This window comes from Schistocerca piceifrons, chromosome 1 (genome assembly GCF_021461385.2).
Source record: "Schistocerca piceifrons isolate TAMUIC-IGC-003096 chromosome 1, iqSchPice1.1, whole genome shotgun sequence".
In the NCBI taxonomy this organism is placed as follows: Eukaryota; Metazoa; Arthropoda; class Insecta; order Orthoptera; family Acrididae; genus Schistocerca; species Schistocerca piceifrons.
Window position 1 is genome coordinate 218,352,791 of NC_060138.1, and position 18,686 is coordinate 218,371,476.

Consider the following 18,686-nt stretch of genomic DNA (forward strand, 5'->3'; position numbering starts at 1 on the left):
CAGCCGTTGTCGAAAGAAGGGAGGTGACGTTACAGTACACAAGTACAGTAGTGACTAAAGCAAATCCATCGCAATGTGAGTAATTTCAAGACCGTTGTGCAAAGAGTGTGTTCGGATATTCCCGTTACAAAATTCTAGGACTTGTAGAAGGGAGTGAGTACATAATATTTTGAATAGAAACTCATTGTGGCGGGGGTGCTTACGTCGGATTGACTGATGTTGAAACGTTCCCTTAGAAGAATTAATAAATGAGTGTGCTGGTAAACTACGTTGTTTGTTACAAAGACAGCTGAGTAAAACTCAACGTACTCAAACAGTTTTCTCTTTACTTATTCTGATCATCACTAAACTGACACACAATATTTTTAGCGCAACGCAATCTGACTTTCAATAATCCCTACAAAAGAATGGCCCTGACTAACAATAACCTATACCTTTCGTGAATCACTTACCTCACAAAAATCTTCGTTACGCGAACTCCTGCAGTACAGCGAGCGCCAATACTGCCAGCTAAATAAAAGATTATAACTACTTATACGTATAGTTAGCAAATGAAAGATTTTGATAGAAAACAAACAATGTATTTACCTTAATAGTGTTCAAAATTCGGTTCACGACATCCAGTCTTACAAATTTCCTTTTTCTGATGGATACACGTCCAGATCGTCCGCTCTCAAAAATCTGCCATCTCTCCCCACATCCACCATTGCTGGCAGTTCACCTCCAACTCCGCAACGCTACGCACTGTTCACATCCAACTGCCCAACACTACAATAGCGAATATTCCAACAATGCCAACCAGCGACACACTGCAAACTCAAATGACTCCTACTTCTCTCACCCAGTTCGAGCCTCATTGACGTGTCTGGTAGAGCAACATGGCTGAGTACACCGACATGATACTTCTGTGCCGGCCGAAGTGGCCGTGCGGTTAAAGGCGCTGCAGTCTGGAACCGCAAGACCGCTACGGTCGCAGGTTCGAGTCCTGCCTCGGGCATGGATGTTTGTGATGTCCTTAGGTTAGTTAGGTTTAACTAGTTCTAAGTTCTAGGGGACTAATGACCTCAGCAGTTGAGTCCCATAGTGCTCAGAGCCATTTGATCCTTCTGTACGGCGAAGCGAATTGGAAGAGACCGTTCTGTAAACAACAGTGTTTGTGAAAACTGATTAAGTTTTCTTTTCGTTTCTTTGGTTATTAATGATGTTGAACAAGTTGTGTGCTAGATTACATCTAATAAATTACTTGTAAAAGTGGTCTCGTTACAAGTAAGTTTGCGTGCGTGGGTCCCAATTTAAAATATTATACATTCAGTCCCCTCTGCAAGTCATAGTTTACAATCGGAATTTAGGAACACCCTGTTCGGCCAAGTGGTTCAGCGTGTCCTCCTGGAACATCACCATAAAACCTCACGAAAACCCGACCAAAGCGCATTCCCTCCCAGGCACAGTAATATTGTGGTCGGCTAATACGGCGCTATTCTGTGAGTGCAGGGGGCACAGCTGATGAGTCTTGCCCGTCGTAAGTTTGGCTATTATACCTGCGGCTGGTTGTTACGGTAGCTTATGGGAATATTCGGCTCAGACGTCATCCTGAAACGAGGCGTTTGGCGCGCAACAAATTGACGCGCATTGCGTGCGCAGGGACAAGAAGCGAGGCTTCGGGGGACGGGCCGGGCCGGGCCGGCCTCTTAAATTTTTACGAGCGGCGATGTCTACATTAGAGCGAAGAGTTGCGCTTTACGAGCGAGCTGAAGAAATACGCGTCGGCGGACCTGGTGCGCGCTCTCACAATCGTTGTATTGTGACTGCCACGGCTACATTCGCTTGCTGCCGCGTAATTTATGCAGAAGAGTGGAATATTGCCAAGTAATGGCGTTTTTTCGTACGACAGCAGGTGAGCTCGAGACATCCCTTTGGTTTGATGTCGAGTATCGTTTGCTACAATTTTATTGCCGTTATTCCCAGAATTTATTGTTGTGTTTGAGTGCTGAACAAGTTCCTTCCTGCTGCCTCTAACGAAGTACGATTCAAGCACGCCAGCGCAACGCTTCACCGTGCCTTTGCAATTGGCTTGGCTCTAAGCACTATGGGACTTAACATCTGAGGTCATCAGTCCCCTAGACTTGGAACTACTTAAACGTAACTAACCTAAGGACATCACACACAGCCATGCCCGAGGCAGGATTCGAACCTGCGACCGTAGCAGCAGCGCGATTCTGGACTGAAGTGCCTAGAACCGCTAGGCCACAGCGGCCGGCCCAATTGGCTTGATTTGAAACCTTGCGACGTGTAATACAAGTTCAGAATTACGAAATTTACTTTTTATTTTGTGCAGTAACTTGTTCCACCGATAGTCAACGGTGAATGTTGTGGTTGCGAATGGATGGCGAAAATGTCTGGCGAGATGGAATATGTCTCTTTATAGTGCGTTGTTTTCTTATGAGAAGACGGAGAATGCTTCAAAATGTTTTTAGTGGTGGAGTGAGCTGTTGAGTAACAAAGATGTGCGAAAGAGACGGAAAATGTGAGAGTACGACAGAATCTTCAAAGAAGATATAAGTTCTTTTATTGGAATAACAAATTGTAGACACTTCTTTCTTTTTAATTTCGTTCTCGCAGCTATATTAAAAGGCATAGATCGCTGTATGAATAAGGCAGAATGTACTAAAAAGTTACAGAATTTTCTACAAATGTTCTGGCACCGGAAACTAGCTGCTACGTTCTGCCAAGTTTGAGCCTCGAGATATTCGAGATGTTCGGTGCGCATGTGACGGTATAACTTTATCAACTCAAAAAAAAAAAAGGATAGATTGTGGCTGCAAAATCTCAAGCTAAATCTCGAGGAGATAAGGCGAAACGGAGAAACGAAAGAGAAGATGTAAGAGAAAGACTTCTTACTATATTCGAGAAGGACTATAACAAATAAGAGGTCAAATTGGAGAACAACGTAGTGATATTTGAGGAGAGGTGAGATTTAGAGAATGCCCTAATCGAAAGCGAGAAACAGACGACCAATAACAAATACTGCAGGGAAGAAACAGAGGAGGAAAGAACACTTCATAAAAATATATGTACTGTAAGATAAATGCAAAAATATGACTGTAATAAAAATCAAAATTAAAAAGTCTTTATTTAATAATAACAAAAATATATTTCATTAAATAACATCCCCATACTTTGTCTAGACGAAACTGAGTAATTTAAATAGTTCACGGTAAATGATAACAGCCAAACAGTTGCAGGATAAAGATTTATTAAAATCCTTGACCACAGGCAAAGTACTGATGCTATGCCGTGTTCGCATCCACCTTCTGTTCATAATTATGTTGTGTAAATGGAGATGATGTTTTAACTACTGACGACGCCTTTGGCACGATTGTTTTATGTATCTCCACTGCAGGATGTGATTTTAGTGTATTTTATTTCCGATGAAGGTATATTTAGAAATACCGAAACCGTGGTCAAGGATTTTAACAAATATTTATCCTGCAACTGTTTGGCTGTTATCATTTACCGTGAAGAATTTCAACAGTTGCTGTTTCAACCATGTTTAAAACCTTGAAATTTAGATAGTGCTTTAGAAGCGTATTAAGCAGTCCCTCGCTTTCTCCGTTATAGCGTTCACTCGGCACTTGGCAGACGTCTGACATTGAGAGCTATTTCTTCAGTTCTTCGAAGAAAATTGTTTGAGAATGGACGAAGGCCTATTTTCGCTATCACTTCTGCCAACACCGCGGAATGGACCACAGACTTTGGAGAAAAGTTAAGACGAGGAGTGAGACAACATGACCGTGATATTAATCAGAAATTTCACCTCCGTTAATTAGTGAGTCTACAGGTTAATACTGTACGTCCGTTGTAAGAGGTTTTCTCAGAATCTCGGCAGACTTTGTTACCGTGAGTCAGGTACAACGTTCCCTGCAAACATTCGTAAGCTGTGCGTGCTGTAAGCAATAACACAGCCGTCTTCCTTAATTCTTTGATTTCGCTAGTATTGTAAATGCTAGTGTCAACTTATAAACTTAGTAAAACTGTATTGGTATTGTGAGCGACAAAGCATCGCGAATTATTTGGAGCGCAAGCTGCCATTAGCATTTAATCATGGGGATAGATCGTAACTTTCTTCGGCTGGTATCGATGTGCAGCATGATTTTGAAACTACCGTTGTCGGTTCAGATTCACATTTAATTATAGTAAGTCGCAAAGTAATTGATTTTTCGTAAATGAACCCTATTACATTAAGAGCAGCCACTGCAATCTTCTGACTTTTGTAATGTACACGGTTTTTATTGATTCTGAGGACAATCTGCTATTAAACGGCTACATAAAATGATGCCTGGAAAAGTGTGGTCGCTACTGACATAACTCAGAACACGAAGGTCATAATGATGAAGTGATATTTTTGAGGATAACGGAGCTAAAAAAATGTAACTTACCCTATCTACCGTTCATTTACTTAATTAATTTTCTTTTCTTTCTGTTTCAGGTAAGTTCCCACTTCCTGGATCTCGTGGAATAACCTGTGTACAGGTAATATTTTATCAACAGCTCGCATGCTTTTCCAGAATGAATTTTCATTGTGTAGTGGAGTATGCGCTGGTTTTGTACTTCTTTTTTGCCGGACCGGGAGATAAAACTGGCTCGAGTCCCTGCCTGGAACACTGTTTTAATCTCCCAGGAAGTTTGAACTCTCATACATTCCTCGCGTTTGCTAAACTTCTTAAAATCTGTCATAAACGATATTCTTGTTATTACTGCAGTATTAGTATGAGATGGAAGACATTTATGGCTTTATTGACTTTAGAAATGCAAGTTATCACTTGGCATCATCCAAAATTAACAAATAAGGACTGACATTTTTTAAAATAAATTTGCACTGAAATATTAAACGGACTAATTGCAACAAACAAGTTTTGTGATATTTCCACTTCTAGCAATAACTATACTGTTCAGTCTTGGCGCATTTCACTGTAAAACTGTTTGTGCACGTAAGGTAGTTATTCCACCATACTTTCGAGTCTCTTTTTTTATCTGAAGACATTCCTTTTGCGCCAGTGAGCTCACTGAATGTAACCACTCTTTTTTCAACACTTTTATCATTGCCATCCCTTTGTTTCACGAAATATTTTTTTGTCTGGGTGACCCCAGACGTGGTCAGAACGGGGCAGAACTTAAATTAACTTACCTTGCTCGCTGAAACTCCACAAAATAACTGCCTCTCATCTGAACAACTTTAAGTTACTTTTGTGTTCATTAAATCATCAGAAACAAAATAATTACTCACCTTTGCTCTTTTTCAATAACTGATCTCTTTTAGAGTTACCAGTTATCTACTACTTCTTTGCTGAATTATTCATATTGTTGTACAACCTGTGAAGACACACAATAGACAGGCTACAAAACAGCAGCAGCAGGGGAAAGTGTATAATGTCTATACCCAGTGTAGCCAACTCGTGTAACGCATTCCACACTGACCCTATTTAGCATGAACATAATAGGAGTTAACTATAATATACTTTATTCTTTCATATTTGTGTTTTTTTTTCATAAATACCGCAGTTGATCCACATTTTGTTTTCTGTTTTAGTACTTCATTATGGTGTTACTAGCTTTCGTAGCACCTACACCAGCCATTATTAGAGTTAGCCCTTTCAGTATGTAAATGTCCTGTTCACATGCCAACTAATAAAGAAGAAAATACGATTTATGCAAAACTTCTTCCATCTTCAGGCGACGGAAGTCGGGCTTCATTAAGCCGTGGTGCTCTATTAGTTATGCCCTTCTCGTCCTCCGTTGTATGAGCTGACTTACCCAATGGTTTTCTTAGCAATAATATACTTTTATTTACAAACACAACATAATATAATATTGAAGTAATGTTGCCATGTAGCATAATGGAACCTTCACATGTTTATTCATGTTTATGTTTACCATAGTACAGCCGAAGAGCAGCAGCGAGAATTCTTTTTAACAAAGCGAGTGTTTAACTATAATATACTTTATTCTTTCATATTTATGGTTTTTTTTCATAAATACCGCAGTTGATCCACATTTTGTTTTCTGTTTTAGTACTTCATTATGGTGTTCGTTGTACTCAGTTTTTGTTTAATTTTATTATTTTTACATCGTTTATATTATATGAGAGTGTACAAAAGATACGTTAAAATTCTGACCGTGCAGACAAGTGTTACTGGATAACTAATGATGTTACTAATTTAACTGTTTTATAAAACTGTAAGTTAAAAAACGAAATAAAGCTGTAAGTTTGCTTGGCTTACACGGGTATGAGGTTGCAGTAAAGATTATTTGCTTATGATCTTATCATTCAACACGTTTCAATATTTTAAGAAAGTTTTTGGTGAAACAACGAGGAGTGTACAATTAGCTTTTAAGGCACACATAAAAATGAATTCGTAATGGTGACGTTCGAGGATAAGAGAATCATAGATTATTTGCTTGATGGTTATCAGACTGCAAATTCAAATGTCTAGGTTCAGTATTCAGTCTGTGCTCAACCTTTGATAGTGTTCCGCGAGCACGCGAAAAATACAAAGTTCCATTGAGGTTTGCAGTTCACATTGTGCTTCAGATGCCTCGTTAATTGGCTGTTTAAGTCAGTTCAAATTCTGAAGGAAGACAACGGCATTCCACATGCAGCAGGACCACGCCTAGTAAAACACCATGGGTTCATACCAAACTTCTGATTGACAGACTTGTTATTAATGTAACGAGAATATTTTACGCGCTCGCGCGTACACACACCATGAGGGGTGAGGTACACGTACACACGTGGTTTCCGTTTCCAATTACGGAGTGGAATAGAGTGTGTCCCGACATGTCAGGCCAATAGATGTTCAGTGTGGTGGCCATCATTTGCTACACACAATTGCAGTCTCTGGCGTAATGAATGTCGTACACGCCGCAGTACATCTGGTAATGTGCATGTGCGTCAGTGAAAAATACCAATAAGAAGGTGTTAGCATGTGGACGTAATGTGCTGTTCCAGTCTCTCCTGTACCTAAGGTCCATCACCGTTCCCTTTGGATCCCTACGTAATTCGGTGCTCTCCGATATACACAATCGAACAGCGGAGGAGTGGTACTCAAGCGTCAACTTTAGGTTACAATATCTCCGGATGTAATTAACATTTTACAATGCAACAAACGGCACTGATTACGTATTTGTTTATATGTTCAGATGTGCTAACAAAACTAACGGGGTTCCATTTTAAAAAAAACGTAGGTTTGTGTTAAAAACATACTTCTGTGCATTTTTTTATGGTTTGTATTAACCAATTACACTAGCCCCTCTCCTCACGTTCGGTCTGTGGAATCGATTCGTCAGTATTTGATGTGGTTTACGAAATATATCCAGCGGTAATGTTAGGTGACTCACCCTGTATATAACAGCGACATGATATTTTTAGGAATAAATGAGACATACATACAAGTCAAAATTGCAAAAGACAAGCGTATAAAGCTGTTGATGTGGCTGTCGGGAACGCAGCTGTATGCTCAATTAGGAAAAAGAAATTGCCTCAGTCTACAATTAAATACTCTTCGTTTTATTACACCAAGATCGATTTCGAGGCTTTTAGCCTCATTGTCAGTTGTATCTCTTCACAATAGGGGCATGCAATAAGCCAGTCCAATACAAAATACAATTACATCACATACTGTGCGTGTGCTAACAAATGTGTTGAGAGCTTCTGATCGTATTAATTAACAGCTATTACATTAATATCATGAATTTATACAGTTACAAACATGTGAAGTAACTGACAAGCGACATTTATGCGGTGATGGTATGTAACTAACGTATTTGACAATACTCGGTTGGTAGGTTGTTTATACGTGAGCTTCACAAAAATTAGATATGAATTTGCGTCTCATACTTTCATGACGTCGGGCGTTTTTGAGCCAGAAAAAAGTTAAAATCGCAGGACTATCGAGTATTATAAAACAAGGGTCCATTCTTTACTTGTTTAATGTATTAAATTGTTTTATTGAATGTCTGTATTCTGAACAGCTATATCTGTTGATGAGGCTAGAAACCTCGAAGTCGACCATTGTATAATACAATGAATAGCCTTTAATTGCAGTTGGAGAAAATCTTTTTTTTTTTCAAATGTTCAAATGAGTGTGAACTCCTAAGGAACCAAACTGCTGAGGTCATCGGTCCCTCGACTTACACACTACTTAAACTAACTTATGCTAAGAACAACAAACACACCCATGCCCGAGGGAAGACTCGAATCTCCGGCAGGAGGTACCGTGCGATCCGTGACATGGCGTCTCGAACCCCTCGCCTACTCCGCGCAGCCAATCTTTTTTTTCTTTTTTTTCCCCTAAGCATAAAGTTGTAGATTAGAGCGAGATGTTTCGCATACCGGAGAACTTGTAGCTGTTGCCATTTACCGTTTAACGAGGATTGCGAAAAGCTGTGAAACTTCCCGTTTTTTCACATTTACAAGCCATTATCAGAAGTGAGAGAAAAGTGACTGAAAAAAATCTTGAACCGCGCTCGTTTGGAATTTTTAGTCTGACACTTAGGCATCTAAATATATATTGAATTTATCAAAGTTGAACTAATGAGAATGTATTGTAACTTTGTGAGACAAAGCTGCGGTTGTTAGGACTTCACGCGATACCTTGCGTACGGGCAGCGACCTACCAGTAGGACAGAGCCAGGGTGCACCGATCGTGAAAGGGCGCGCACGCCCCTTCATCGGGCCCTAAACCGCGCCCTTGAACCTTCCCTGCTACCTTTCTGCTCGGCTGCACCTGTGCGGACACCGTAAAGGCACATTACTGGATCTTGGCCGGTCGGATAGCGTCTGTCTGGACAGAATACAACATTATCGCTTACACCAGTATCTACACACAAGCTGACTCTAGCAGATGAAGTTACCCAAACAGAGGGAAATGTCTCACTGCAGCACTGTGTGTCGCCAGCATTCCTGCATTGTCACCCTACCCTCAGCGCTGCAGCTGAACATCGTTTATATGATCGAGATAGTCCATATTTCAGAGATAACAGTATAGACTTTGTATCTGTTCGAGATGGATAAATCGTCTCCACCCATCAGAATCTTTAGCGTGGAGTCTTTATAATTCTACCTGCAGAAGTAACGGTCCACGGGGCGTACAATCTATCTCCTCATAAATATTCTCCCTGTACTGCACACTTCGTTCTATTTATTGCTAATGAAAAACAGTAATAAGCAACAGTTCCGTTCTAAATTATGAATGCGTCCGTTACCAGATACATACTCTGATGGCTGACGTATCTTTTTCGTAAAAAAAAAAAAAAAAAAAAAAAAAAACCGTGCGTCCTTTTACAGATGTGTTGGCCTAAGGTGTGTAGAAATCAATTATATAGGGTTATGCAGAAAAAACTTAGGCAATGGGAAACCTTAGGAATTAAACGCCACAGATCTGTAAAATGATGTAACCGTGAGAATAGAGGAAGGAACAACTGCTTAAGGACAAAATTTGGCGTGAAATCTGTAGCAGAGGAAACTGTTCAGAAGAAAACAGAACAGGACGAAAACGCACTGCGTTTGTTGGGGATCAGGGCTCCAAAGAAAGTTGTACGTCATAAACTTTATGGGGAAAGATTACTGGACAGACTAAAGATGATGAAACTTGGACGGGCTTACCTCAGATAGAAGAAGAAGTGGCAGAAATTTTGGACCTTGCATTTCTGAGACAGTGCTACAGCGTCATTATCTCCCATTTTCCTACGGGCTATCTTTCCCTGCGTGCCCGAAACCCCTAAAGAAATTAGATTTCTTTTATGCAACTAGTTGATTATTATTTCGTTATGTACACTAAAGTTACTGAAGATGGGTAAAATACTAAACACAAACTTCAACAGCCGAGCTCACTAATTATAATTTTAGTTTTGGTGACCGGTTTCGGCAAGTTGTAATCATCGGATCTTACGCAAATACACCTCAGTACATCTCCATCAGTATAACATGTTCAGTCACCTATCATCTGTTGTGTGAATATGAGCTTGCGCATTCCGTGCAATATGCATGATACGTTATGCAAATGTTGTTTTATTACTGACTTGCCGATGTATCACGTTCTTTACGTTTCTAGAATGACGACTTACAATATAGGCCTATTGTTGATATGGTGGAGGTTTGTTGAGGTTTATTTGCGTAGGATATGACGATGGCAACTTAGATCTGCTGAAACAACACATCAAACATAAAATTATTACTAGCGATCTTGCCTGTTGAAGCTCTTACTTCTGTATTTCATGTATTCCTGGTAGATGACACACGCAGAAAATTTTAGGGAGTAATTCCACTGCGACATTGCTCGTATAGCATAAAGTGTAGGTGAGTTAGACATGATTCGGATCCACAGATATTTGCTCCACGGGGTGCATTTCGGTTGACCACTTTACCTTTGTCGAGGTAAATTATGTGCCGGTACCTCATGTCCCGGTAGTTATAGCTAAGTCAGAGAACCTGTCGTGGTGGGACGGATGCTGATAGAGAAGATTCAGATGGCTCCAAGCACTATGGGACTTAACATCTGAGGTCATCAGTCTCCTGGACTTAGAACTACTTAAACCTAACTAACCTAAGGACATCACACACATCCATGCCCGAAGCAGGATTCGAACCTGCGACCGTAGCAGCCGCGTGGTTCCGGACTGAAGCGCCTAGAACCGCTCGGTCACAGCGGCTGGCCGATCGATAAGAATCGCATAACTTGTTCCCAGGGCAGACGTAGGATATCGATATGGCATCGTGTGGTGTCGAAAAACGCTCAAAAATCTCGTCCAACAAATTGGTATACCAGAGTAACAATGCGAGAAAGAAACTTACGTACAATACTAATTCCGTTGTGGGATAAGACTACTGATTACAAAGCACTTTAACACAATGTTTGTCCAGACATTAGAGACCTGCAATACAACTGGTATCCATGTAGAGGATGTGCTTGAACTGTTCAGATATTTTCTCATTCATTGCGGTTGCTTCGGCGCAGACGCGCTGCCTCGGGTAGGAACTACGGTATCTCTCATGGTGTCAGTCTTACGGCAGTAGTTCTCATTAAGAGCTTGCCTAGCTACACCTGTACAATACACATTACGCTCTAAGAGCAGATCCTTACTCCCTTACATAAATCGCAGAAATGAAACACGATAAGGTAATTAAAAGAAAATGAATGCATGTAGGGTTGACAGAGAACTGCGCTGAAGCAGTGTTTCTTTTGCCTCGGTGCCGGAAGAGAACTTGAGCTGCCACTGTTTCTTGAGCCTGGAGGAAGCTCGGCAGTTCGTCTTGTCAGCAGTAATTCGACCCGCGACACTGGTGTCGATATAAAAAGAGACCAAGCGTGGTGGCGCCAGTCGATTTTGTCAGCAGGACAGCCGGTGTCGGCTGGAGACCGCAGCGTAATTAAAACGGTCCCCGCCGGTACCCGGCTAATGCGTCGCTCCGCAGTCGCTCCTAATTTACGACGGCACACTTTTGATTTAGTGACGACTCGAGGCACGAGCAAAACCGAAATGTTTTAATGCGCGTTGTCACGGCATAATTATAACCGTAGCAGACGCGGGGCCTTCGCCTCCCCCCCCCCCCCCCCTCCTTACCTCTGTGCGCGCGTTCTTCGTGCCGTTTCTCCATTCCTCTGCCCCCTTCCGAACCGTGTCTTGCGGAGTACTACTCGCGGACAGAAATTCGTCCATTACTCACGGCCGGCAGTTTGCACAAATCACCTTCCACCGTCTGTCGGCCCCGAGACAGGAATAATGCGGCGTACAAAACGCCGGCCATTTGCTGCCCGTAACACGCGTCGGCCGGCCTCGGTAATGTATAGGACGCCCCGCCAAAGAGCGTGTGTGGCAAAGAACCGGCGGCCGTCCGAAGTCCTCCTCTTCCGTCGAGCGTGACTCGAAAGGCTGCTCGAAACGCTGGGGTCGAGGATTAATTGGAGCGGCCGAGCCGCACAGAGCGCGCGAGCATTGCCTCAGCGCTGGCCGCAGGTGTCCGGGAACGCCCCGGTGCGCGAAACCACGCCCTCCGGCCGGCGGAGGCGGCGGGGGCGGAGACGGCGGCGGCGGCGGCGGTGCGGGCCAGGTGTCCCGCCTGCGGGCTCGCGACCTCCGCGCCTTCGCTACTCCAGTCGAGCGTGCGAGTGCGTAGCTCGCTACGCGCCTAGATGTCCCAGTCCGCGCTGCGCGGTTCGCGTTGCTTTTGTTGCGTGTCGGCCGATGCGGTTCTCTCGTGTCCGTAGTCCGACATCTGAATTAATGCCCGGCGTTTTACACGGAAGACACGAGTCTAGGGCTCCACGACACGTTGTGTCCGCTATAGTAGCTGTTACATGTTCCTACCTGCAAGTGAGTCAGCTGATTTGCTGGTCATTGGTATAAATGTGCCTTCGAGCTTTGTCATATGGTACAAGCGTTGCACGACGATTCTGTACTGAACTTCTAGCTTATTAGCCCCCCTCTTTTGACTTTTATACAGGGTAAGTCACGTAAGAGGTAACAAAACTGGTTCAAATGGCTCTGAGCACTATGGGACTTGACTTCTGAGGTCATCAGTCCCCTAGAACTTAGAACTACTTAAACCTAACTAACCTAAGGACATCACAAACATCCATGCCCGAGGCAGGATTCGAACCTGCGACCGTAGCGGTTGCGCGGCTCCAGACTGTAGCGCCTATAACCGCTCGGCCACTCCGGCCGGCAAGAGGTAACACTCCTTTTATTTCGTGAACGGTTCCAAATATCGAAACGAGTTCGACAAGTAACAGCACGCTAAGAACACGTGCTTTTCTATCTAATGAAGAATCTTAAGTCTTTTATCGATCAACATATTGACGCAACTACGGCTTTTTAAAATAGAAAGATATACTTTTTTTAACGGCATCCGAAAGCGCTTCAAAACACGAGAGTGCAAGTGATATAATGATATTAGGAAGAACGCCGCTTAACACATCGTAAACTGTTGTTTCTTGAAAAACAGCCGGTTACGCGGCTTGGAGCTGCATCATAACATGCAACAACGTTAAAATGTCATACGCATACCCATCGTTCGCCTGGGTTCCCGGGTTCGATTCCCGGCGGGGTAAGGGATTTTCTTTGCCTCGTGATAACTGGGTGTTGTGTGATGTCCTTAGGTTAGTTAGGTTTAAGTAGTTTTAAGTTCTAGGGGGCTGATGACCATGGATGTTACGTCCCATAGTGCTCAGAGCCATTTGAACCATACCCATCGTTCCTAGTCAGAATTTACTATTAGGTGAATATTGTCGATACTATGGGGGACGAAAGGTAACGAAGGCGTGCTCCATTCATTTAGGACAAATTGCTAATAGCTGAAACTTGCAGTTACAGAGCCATGTTTTAAAATTTGCCCGCATCGGTGGGACGGCAGGGCAACCCAGTGTTGGCACAGTAAAAGAGAAAAAACTCTTAATCGTGCGGGTCGCTCTTACTTTGCCCAACATCGGGTTGCCCTGCTGTTGCACCGATGCAGGCAAGTTTTAAAACATGGCTGTTTTACTGCAAGTTTCAGCTATCGTCACTTTGTCACAACGTTTCGTTCTCCGTAGTATTGACAATATTCATTAAATAGTAAATTCTGACTAGGAGCGATGTGTGCGCCTGTGACATTTTAACGTTGCTGCACTTGATGATGCGGCTTTATGTCGCGAAACCGTTAGTTTCAATAAACAACTTGCAAGCCGTTGGCGGAATTCTTCCTAAAATCATGCCTTTCAACAGCTGCGGATGCCCACAGTGTAAAATAATTTGTGACAATGTTATAATGCTTGTTACTTTTTGGGTTGCAACTGTTCGCAAAAGAATCTGGAAAATATTGTAAAAGTGGAAAGCAAGTCGGCCGAAATCGCCCATAGCGTTGTAAACACGATCGTACCAGGCTACGTCATTGTACGAAGGCTTTTGACTCTTTACTTGTCTGCACGGTAGAATCAGCTGGAACTGTGTTGTCTGCCGGCACGTCATTTTTGCTTCAACATGTGTTGCATGCAGACAGTGAAGAGAAGTTAGTCATGCGATTGTCGAACAAATCCTGTCGAAATAGTAATGGAAAACTGTCTGACAAAACTGCAGCTGTTTTCACGAAAACCTGGAAATCTTCACACATTTGAAGTAGTTTTACTAAGCCTCATTGATGGGCCAGAAGCTAGCATATGTCATAGTTCCATACACAAAAACCGTAGCTGACTGTGTATCTATGGTGTGTCGGAAATTGATTTTAGTAGCGTAAGCCCATCTTGCTACATGTAACTATGTAAGATTGGCATGAAAGCTCTGTTTGACGCAGCAACTGACTCTGGCCGCATTGCTTTCCAATTTTAGGGCATTTCTCGGGCTCTTTTGCGAAAGGTTTCAATGTAAATGGTAACAAGCGCTCTGTCACTGTAATTGCCTTTCCAAGAGCTACTGAGCGCAGTTATAAAAAGTACGCAATTCCATAAAAAAAATATTTGGTTCAATATCGTGGTTGATACAAATACCAAAGTCCAGAGCATTATCCATAGAAGACATTACCTGCCCCTCAGCATAATATCAGTGCGGAAAACCTAGTTTTAATATCTGGAACCTTCCAGGAAATAGAATGGGTGTTACGTCTTACTTGGCTCACCCTCTGTTCCGTAAGTTTTGGAAACAAAGAAATGGGCACGATAAGTGGCAGAAAGCACACGTGACACTTGTGTACAAGAAGAATGATCCACAAAACTACCACCCACTGTGTTTAACATCGACCTCTTCTAGAATCTTAGAGCGTATTTCCAGCTCGAAAGAATTTATTTGTCAGGTTCTGTGGGACCATGCTCGCCAAAGCTATATGATCAAGGAGCAATTCAGTAAAAACATTATAGAATTCAGATTAGAAAATTTAGAAACAATAGAAATGAAACAATTAAGAAATCACAAAAAAATGTGTGACAATACGCGAATAAAAACATATTATTAGAGATAAAATATCTGAATTACTGCGCGTAACTCCTGCACAGAAAAGGTGGCCACAAGGAAACCTTGGAATTCACATCTGAATACGTGTGGTTTACCACTCAGTGTTTTTTTCAGTCCTGTTGGAACCCTGTGGAAATGAAACCGGTTGAATGGCGCACACCTTTCTATTCAATGCTTTCTGAAGTGTTGCCCAAGAACAAAGCTTCTTTCCGTCTAGTGTTCACTGTACGGATGTTGTAATTTTTCGCGAATGAGTTAGTATTAGGTACAGACAGGATAACCACATTTCGCTATTTGCTAAGGTGCTATTCCAATTTTGGAGAGTCTCGGAAAAAATGATGAGAGTTTAGGAAGGTAACAGTAATGGGCTGACGCGTGGGTTGGAATTTCTATTGGGGAGGGACACATGCTAGGGTACTCCGAGCAGCTGAGGTGTCGCGTAACGGCTAGCGCATCTGCCTCATAAGCAGGAGATCCGGGTTCGAATCCTGGCACTGGTGCAGATTTTAATTCATGGCTGAGGCCTACATCTTAAGTAAGTCAATATTTTCGACGAGAATTCCCATGAAACTCCATGGCACAATAAAACTGTGCCGGGCCGGCGCCGAACCTGGGACCTTTGCTCTCGCTAGCAAGTGCTCTACGAGCTGAGCTATCCTAGCGCGACTTACTACCAGCTCATTATGGAAACAAATACGATGGTGCAATTTATATACAGCGATGGCAGAGTTAGAATTTCTACACGGACTTTGCGAAATCACACCCCAGATTTGCGTGACCACCGTTTTTTGGTTTGAGTGTTGTTGGTGAGTTAACGTAGTTCCCCCAAAGTATGATACCATTGCAGTGAAATTACCCAGAGTAAGCAAGCCATCACGTTTTAGAGTCGGAGAAACTAGAGATTGTTGCAATAGCGAAGACGGCAGCAATCACTTCCTGCAGAAGATCTTGAACATGATACTTCAAAGAAAACTTTTCTACTACCTTCGGTCTTGTTTAAAATGATCGATTTAGCTGACTGACTGAACACCTTGGGACAACAATATTTCCGTGTCAGGAACTGTATGCATTACCTTTTGTTGTAGTTCAACGTTATTTTTTTTATCTGGAAGTTACGTGTTGGTTGCCGACTACTCCATTAGTTACATCATTTACGCTACCCTCCACGTGTTTGACAACAACAATTATTTCATCTGCAAAGAGAAATAGTTTTGAATATTCCGTCATGTTTAGTGCCATATCATTGACATTTATCAATAAATGAAACGGCCCAGGACAGATCTCATGTATGGCAACCACCGTGTATTCTGGAAATATAAGTGACGAGAAGCGCCATTCTCGCTTTTCTCACGTGTCATCCTGAAAGCCATGGATGAAGGCAGTAAAGAAGACGCCGTATTTCTCGACTTCTGAAAAGCATCTGAGTTTAGTGACACAGCACGCCATATGGGAAATCAAATGATAGTTGTAACGGATTGACGACTTCTTGGTAGGGATGACGAAGCACGCCGAGTCGGAAAGGAAGCAAGTAAGATTAGAGTTCGACGTCTCATCGACAGCGCGGTCATTAGAGACGACAAACTCAGATCACGTTAGGATGAGGAAGGAAATCGGCGGTGCCCTTTTCAAAGGAGCCACCCCGACATTTGCGTGGAAAGATTTAGGGAAATTGTGGAAAACCTAAATCTGGATGGCCGGACGGGGATCTGAACCGTTGTCCTCCTGACAGCAGGTCCAATGTGCTGACCATGGCACCATTTCGCTCGGTACGCTGTGTCAAGAATCATCGACAACTGTAGACGTAATTTCAGAGTGTGCCAAGGAAGTGTGATGAGACATTTGCTCTCCATTTTATATATTAATCATTCTGACATAATTGAAAACACTTTTAGATTTAATGCAACCGATCTTGAAGTTTGAGTGTGCAGATAAACGTGCTGACATAGAGATAATCCACCTCCTCACTGCTCTAAGGAAGAGAAATCAAGCTTTAGCGTCCCGTCGACGATGGCGACACTGGGAACCGATTTTAAACTCTGATAGGACAAGAAAAGAGAAGGAAATCATCCGTATCCTTTTCGAAGGAACCATTTCGAGGAATCATTACGGTACTTGCCTTAAGGTATTTAGGGAAACCAGTGGAAATCTGTATTGGAACTGCCGTGCTAGAATTTCTAGCACACTCCACCCGAATGTATTTCAACCGATGCAGCACACTGGTCGATTGGCGAGTACTTGACAATCGCTGCTACACTACTTGTGATTTCTATAAGTGCGGTATCTATATCCACAATACTTTACAAAATTCTTACAGAAACTGAAATTGGTATATGAATCAGTGATCGCCTTAAATTTACTTGAAATTATTATCCTTGAGAACCGTTTCTAGATGTGTTACATCCAGAAATTTTGTTTCTTCCATACGAAAGCTACATTAAGAATGTCGAATACTACTTCAGATTACGTGAACTACAGCAACTGAAAGTGGCGGTCCTTCATCGATTCTGCTACTGCCAGTGTTGGATATTCATGTTTGCTTTACTGTACAATTATCTTGTATATATACATATGTATCAGGAAGACCGAAGAAACAGTAAGTTCTGGACATTACGTCGCCATCATATATGACTGTGATTATGATCTGCGACGATTGAAGTACTTTCACAACTCCCTTTAATTCCGCAGTAGGGGCGTTCTAACACACTTTTTTCTTCCTATATCTCGATTCTCGACTACTGTCAAATATTAACATCAACATCGTAATGCACTGTGTGATGTTTGGAACTGTCGATCAATTCTCCGTGTACTCACTAGCGAAATAAATTAGGTGTTAGAGGAGTCTTTGCTGGGAACGAGGTGTTGGCAGCATTTGTATTCCAAGCATCACTCAGTTTTATATTTTTGAAACGGGAAGATACTCCTAAATTATGCCAACATACACAAAGTTCTCTAACTTGGCGGCCGTGCAAGTTTTTACATTTCGTTTCTCCCAGATGTCGCGACAGTTTTGTGTCACTGAAGCCATTATAGTTCTAATTAATACCCCAGTTTCTGACTATTTATGAGTTCACTTTTCAACGTGGGGGTTCCCGAGAATTAAAAGCTGCCTAAATTTTCTCTGCGCGTGAGACGTCAGCGTCCAGATGAGGAGTGTATTTTTAGGTCAGCGTTCAAGGAACCTTAGACTGACTTCTATCTCCTCGAGGAATGACAGCAGCGACGAAACCCCTTGTATCGTATTGCAGTAGAAAGACGAATGCTGTATCTGAAGGAAATGAGAAAGTACTGATGACTATAACTTGGTGCGATAGTAAGCGAGCGAAGGATACAGAATACAGAATTGCAGAACGACGGCTGCTGGTCGTAGTAGGGATTCTGATAGTTCTTAGTAGATAGCAGCATTAACAATTCACAGAAGCTGCAGACGTTTAAGCTGATCTGTAACATACGATTTCTACGAGCGGTTCTGGTTCTTATCAATACAAACACCTAAGGATATACAATATTCTGTTTCATTTATTGATTCACTCTCATGAATTACTTGCAGTTGCGTTGTCAAGCAATGTGCAATCCTGAATTTCATGAATTGTGTTTTATCTAAGTTCAGTTACAGTCCACTGGCAAATAATCAGTAAATAACTTTACATTTTCAAGCGAAGTTTCTCCGTTTGGTATCTCCCTACAGGAAGTATCTTCCCATAGGAAGTAAC